Genomic DNA, 6138 nt, shown 5'->3' with positions numbered 1-6138 from the left:
GTAGCAGAGAATACAACTTCCATGTGATGTCGCGGGATGCCCGAACGGCCAACGCCACTTGACCAAAAAGCAGCTGCAGCGGCGAATCCGCCGCTGTCTTGACTCGGTGCCGCCGTCTGTTGGGCGCCGTTTTACTCGCCGATGGCAGCAAAGGGCGGTGATGGCGTATGCAACGTCACCACTCCCGCGGTTGGATGGCGGGAGATTTGAATTTCGAAAAAGGTATTCGGACCCTTCAGACACAATTTTCTCGTAAACTAGTTCTTTTCTTGGCACGAAACAAGCGTTGCGAGGTTTCTGGAAACGTATTTAAACAGTCCACGTCGACTTAGTATTTGCCTTCAGCGTCCCTTTAATCTTGTACTCAAACTAGTCCGACTGTTCTCACGATATGCAGGCCCATGTTGATGACATGTACCAAGCGAGGCAACCAATACCTTGAAGGATGCCAAACATCATTTTGTGATAACAGAGCCCAGCTACAGAGCATCACTCAGAGTATCTCTCGAATGGATGGATATGCATTCCCTTTGAAACGAGGAGTGGCTAATGCCACGAATGATCTGCTGAAACTAAGATTCGCTGTAGATTATATTTGACCACGTGGGTTCCTTTAATGTACATCTAAAGGTAAGTACTCAAACGTTTTTGCATTTCGCCTTCATCAAAACACAGCTGGCGCAACTGGCATCAAACCCACGACATTGAGCTGGGCTGCGGGCACGGAGGAAGGAAAAAACCCCATGGCTACGGGAGACTTTAACAAAGAGTTTCATGCGGCGCCAGCGCGGCCGGCATCAAATGTCAATCAATGAAGTGCCAGCAACTCGTCGGTGCCCCGAATTTTCGCTTTGAAACGTAGACAGTGTATCGTAATTTCTTTTTTATCACGTCCAGTTTTACCAGCTCCAGTTTGGAGACCAGCTAGGAGTCTTGAGGAGCTATTGACATGGGAACCCTTGTGGGAACCCTTGTGGGAGCACAGCTGCAGCGGCAAAAGCTAACGATGTAGTCCAGCTACACAGCCTGCGAGGGAGCCCTGAAGTGGCCAAATGACGAGGGAGTTGGTGACCTTTTGAAAAAAAAAATGTTATTACGAAGTTATTTTGAACACAAAAACAAAAATACAGGCTCTTGAATATTTGTCTGCGCATGTTCAAAAAAAGATTTTGCACTCACTGCTGCACTGTTGCTCAAATTATGCCCAATCGCATTTTGGCGGCGACTTCATTTAGTTTAACACTTGGCACGACTAGTCGCCTGTTTTTTAAGACAAAAATAAGAAACTGTTTTCGTCTATGGGAAAAATGACCCTAGTGCAGTACTTTGTTTGCCATGCTCCTTGTATTTTACACAATGCAGTGCTTGTTCAGTATGAACCAGGTAGTCCACTTTTGATGAAACAGTTTCTAGAGCAAAAAAAATTTTAAAAGAGAGTGTACAAGACAGAGTGCTAATCTTTTTCCCTCTTTCTTCTGATGAAAAAAAAAAGTTGCACTAGAAACAATGTCACAGCAAAAGCAACAGTAGAAACTAGACCAATTCTCTTTAGTTATGCACCTAGTCAGCAAGAGAGCGCCTATCAAATCGCATGAAACAGGCTTTAGATGACATCCCATTAAGGGCACTATGAGTGAGTGAGTGAGTGAGTGAAATAACTTTAATAGGCCCAGAGAAGATGCAAGGGAGACCCCGCGCCACCCGGCTAGTCCCACGTAGGGACCACCAAGCCGAGCTTGACGGCCCGATCACGGGCACTCTGGACGGCCAGGGCTTGGTTGTCGAGTTCGGGGCTGCCCAAGAGCGCAGCCCAGCTATCCTCGCTGAAGGAGGAGCTGATGGCTTCACACTCCCACAACACATGGTCCAATGTTGCCGTTAGTCCACAGGCAGGGCAGTCCGCACTGGGATACCTTTCAGGGTATATTGCATGAAGGAACGCAAGGTTAGGATACGCACGGGCTTGTAAATGTCTAAGGTTCACCGCCCGCGCTCTGCATAAGGCGGGGTGCGGGAGGGGAAATGCCCGTCTTGAGATAGTAGTATGCGGTAACCTTATGGAACGTGAGCAAGGGTTCCTCGCAGGGCAGGGGGACTGCGGAGGCGGATTGTGAGGATATATCTTCATTGGCCATGAAACATATTGCACATTAACATGTTGACATAAGTCATATTAAAGAAGTCCACTTTACAGCACTAGTTTGGCACAATTATAAGTTGCAGGCCATGCTAATGCAGCTAACTTGCTGCCTGTAAATCCATCAGCAAGATTGAGCAGTAACTCGCAGATTTAATTTTTAAGTGGAGTAAAGAGAACTAAACAGTTTTGCACTGGCCATTGCCTACGTGCATTACTGTACTGAAAGTTCATCAGAGTTTGAGTTTTTACATGTGAGGATAGAGTGATCCAGCTTCAGTTTATTATTCTTTAAATGCAATGAATTGGCAAGATACAATATACAGACAAGGGTCCCAAAGTCAAAGACTGCATCGGGACCCTCTGTCCTTGTTATCAATAAGAGAACTAGACGAAAACATGGGCATTCACGTATGTTCCTCCTTCACCACCAGATTTATTTTGTGTTGTTTGACCATGCATTTGTACAAAGTTGGACAGCTTTACTTGCAAGTTACTCGATATTTGCACTTGACCATGAAGTGGCTTGTATAAATACTGAAAAACATAATGTAGAGCAATGAAAAAATTATAATTAAGGAACGCAGACACTCATCACAAGTAAAAAAATAAATTTCTCTGATGTGTGTATATACCTTTCATTGTCGGTGCATCATTGTGCTGCATTATGTCCTTAAACAAGTACCAAATGGCCCAATAGCATGTGCAATTTTCTGAAGCCTGTTGTGTGTCATATGTCAAAATGTGCAACAAAAGAAAATGTATGCATATGGCTGAAAAACAAATCTGTGCGCTAAAATCTAGGAGCCAACAGTCACCATTCGAACTACAGCAATGTGCTGCAGTTGCTTGTATATGAAAGAGGAGTGATAGTAGTGCTTTGAACCTTGCAAAGTGAATGTATGTGCTGCACTAATGGCAACTACAGTCTTCATCGTTTTATAGCACTAGCAAGAGCATCATGACCACGCTGCCACAATGTATGACTAAAGTTTCTATCTTCCTACTCGTAGCACAAAGTGCTCCAAGCTGGCATGACCAGCTTAATTGGTATGGAAACTTTTCTTCAGCTGCCGTCATCTTCGTTTCTTTTCTTCAATGAGAGATGGGACGCCATAGACGTTTGTACTTTGAGATTAGACTTTATGTACACATATACATCAACAGCTATTTACAGTGTTGACATAGCAACTCGACATAGCCGACAGTGCATAACCTTGTTCATCTATCCAGACCCTTCATTACACTGGAATCCGCACTTCAACTCAGCAGAGCCGAAAGTGCAGAGCACCTTTCCTGCATCCGGAACCCCCGTGAGTGGTCGGGAGCCAGGTTTTAACCCTTCGGTTGCTCCTCCCAGATCCCCTTATGGCAAATTACAACACCCCAGTGGCCTGATTGGGTCAACTGGGCTGTCGCTCACTGGTCGCTATTTCTCTCCCTCTCTCCCTACGTTTCTCGGACCATTCAGAAAGGTAGAGGGAGAGAATGAAAACAATGAACAAGGAATACACTAATAACACACAAACCGTTCTACTCTGCGACATGTTAAAATCTCCCAGCATTTTCCAGAACACTTAACGGAGAAAGAAACATCCGAGTTGCCCCATTTTCGCATCTTAATTAAAAATCGCGTGCTGTATACCGTAAAGGGGCATCTCTGCTGAAAGTGCACCCACCGATACAATGCTGATTTGTAGGTGATCCATCATGGGCGGGCCCATAAAACTATCAGTCCAAAGATAGACTGTGCCTCTAGTGCCAGCCCGTCGTTCAAGCGCCTGCATAACGGTTTACATGATCTTTCTGACTCTGAAATCGCTCCTTTGCCACTGAGGCATGCCCATTGATGCCCTAACCCTAATGATGTTTTGCCCATGGTTAATCCTAGGCAAAGCACGAGAGGGCAGCCATTCAAGCCTCCGTCCGTGCTTCTGGGCCTAATGGCTCCCAACACCACCCACTTTCCTGCGTCTTCAGACCACGTGTGTGACATTTTACGATGCATCAGGGTGGCGACGCAGGTTCTCTGCTGCTGAAGAACACCTTTTGACCCACTAAGAAATCACCCCGCTGGTTTTGCCTCCTGTTGAGCCCGAAAACGGTGATCTTCCACATTTCTGGAGTGAAGTTACTTCTAGCCCCGATGCCGTTTGTCAACATCCTTTACTGTATGTGCAAAGCTAATTTTAAAAATTTTTCATGTGGCTGCAATAAAAACGAATGGTGTTCTCTGCACATCACATTCTTACATGTAATGTACAAGTCGATGAAGCTTAATATCTTGGCCCTTTAAAGCAAATGATAATGCTGGTACACAGCACGAAAGAGTCATCACGACACAGGCTTGTCGTGATGACTGCTCTGCAATGAAGTCAGTATGAGTATGCACAAATGCTTGATGGCATATATATGTGCCGAAAGAAATGAGAGCATAGAAATGAATCTATGAAGGTGCAGCATTTACATACCTAGGTTTTCAAAAATGTGGAGTTACTAAGAACTTATGAAGATTTCAAGAGAATATCGTTTGTTAGGCATTTGTTTGCAGGATATTTTGTGAAAGTTTCCTTAACTTGTAATATCCCCCTTTAATAACAACACTTATATCACTCATGAAAAATTCCGAAATATCACCAATAGCACTTGACAAGATAACAAGCAGGCACATGCATAAGCATAAATCACTCTGCAATTAAGCCTTGTGATAGAACAATTTCACCACCCAAAATTTTTATAATATAGAACCATTTCTTGAAGCAGCAGTAACATAGGTACACACCCATTATAGTTGACGTGGTATTGTTGTTGGCCAAGATAACTCAAGGTTATCACACGACAGACAGACAGACACGAAATTGATTTCTATTTCGTGTCTGTCTTTGCATTTGCTTATTTATATGGTAAACTGAAGTTTAGCATACACCACCTGTCTTCTCATTCTGTGCCTCGAGCTTAATGCTGTTTCTTTTCCTATCATTTTCTTGATACTACCATATATTAAGAAGCTGGTCATAAATTATTTACTCATGTTCTTCCTGCCACACTAGTACTTGGCTTATCACCCGGGTCAAGTGTCTTCCCTCAGTGCTGGAAGTTCGACATTTCTATGTTTAGGTGTACTCGCCCCTCTCATATTTCCGCCAAACTTTTCTTTCTGTTTTTCTTTCTGCCGCCCAGTTCAGTCATAGAACTGTGGTCACAATCCTTTCACCATTCATTGTATGTGAAGCTAAGTTATCGTCTTCATTGTGACCATTAAGATACAGAAGCACGTTGTCAATTTCACTATGCCCCAGCAACCTTTTCAGCAATGAGGACAGTGGAGTAGGTGCTGGCCATTGTGCACCCCTTTCCCATGCAACTTAGTCCTGCTTCTTTGCATGAAGCATTGCTGCACACCGGACAGGCATGGGGCTTCTCGTCCGAGTGGGTCATTCCATGCTGGTGACACTGGTCTTGAAGGTGAAGCTCTTGTCACATGGCAGGCACACATAACAGTCTTCGCCACTGCTTATTTGCAATTTATAACAACATGCAACGTCGTTGCTTCAGCAAAGCACTTGCCACAGTCCGGACACTCGTGAGGCTTTTCTCTTGTGTAGACTCTCTCAGTTGCACACTGAGAACTTTCTTCGTATTAAAGCACTTGTGGAAGATGTCACATGTGAAAGGCCGCTAGTCGGTGTTGGCCCTCTCGTGATTGGCGACATGGATCCTAGGAGAGCGAAGACTGAGAAGAAAGGATATTACAGAGGCAGAAAATAGGGACCACTTGTAAAGCAAATAAAAATTCCGCAAGAGTGAACCAGTGAAAATTTGGAACTAAGCATACTATAGGTACACGAAGGTGATTTTAGCAGTTGCAATTTGCTGTTGGGAAAGTTTGTCAAACATTAAAGGGGCCTTGAACCACTCCTTGGGCTTGGTGAAATATAACATAGTCCGCGGGTAGCATACGCTGCTGTGAACATCTCAGCCAAGTTTTGCAGTCGTATACG

Source organism: Dermacentor albipictus, chromosome 10 (assembly GCF_038994185.2).
Source record: "Dermacentor albipictus isolate Rhodes 1998 colony chromosome 10, USDA_Dalb.pri_finalv2, whole genome shotgun sequence".
In the NCBI taxonomy this organism is placed as follows: Eukaryota; Metazoa; Arthropoda; class Arachnida; order Ixodida; family Ixodidae; genus Dermacentor; species Dermacentor albipictus.
The sequence above is the reverse complement of the archived record's forward strand: the minus strand, read 5'-3'. Positions refer to the sequence as shown.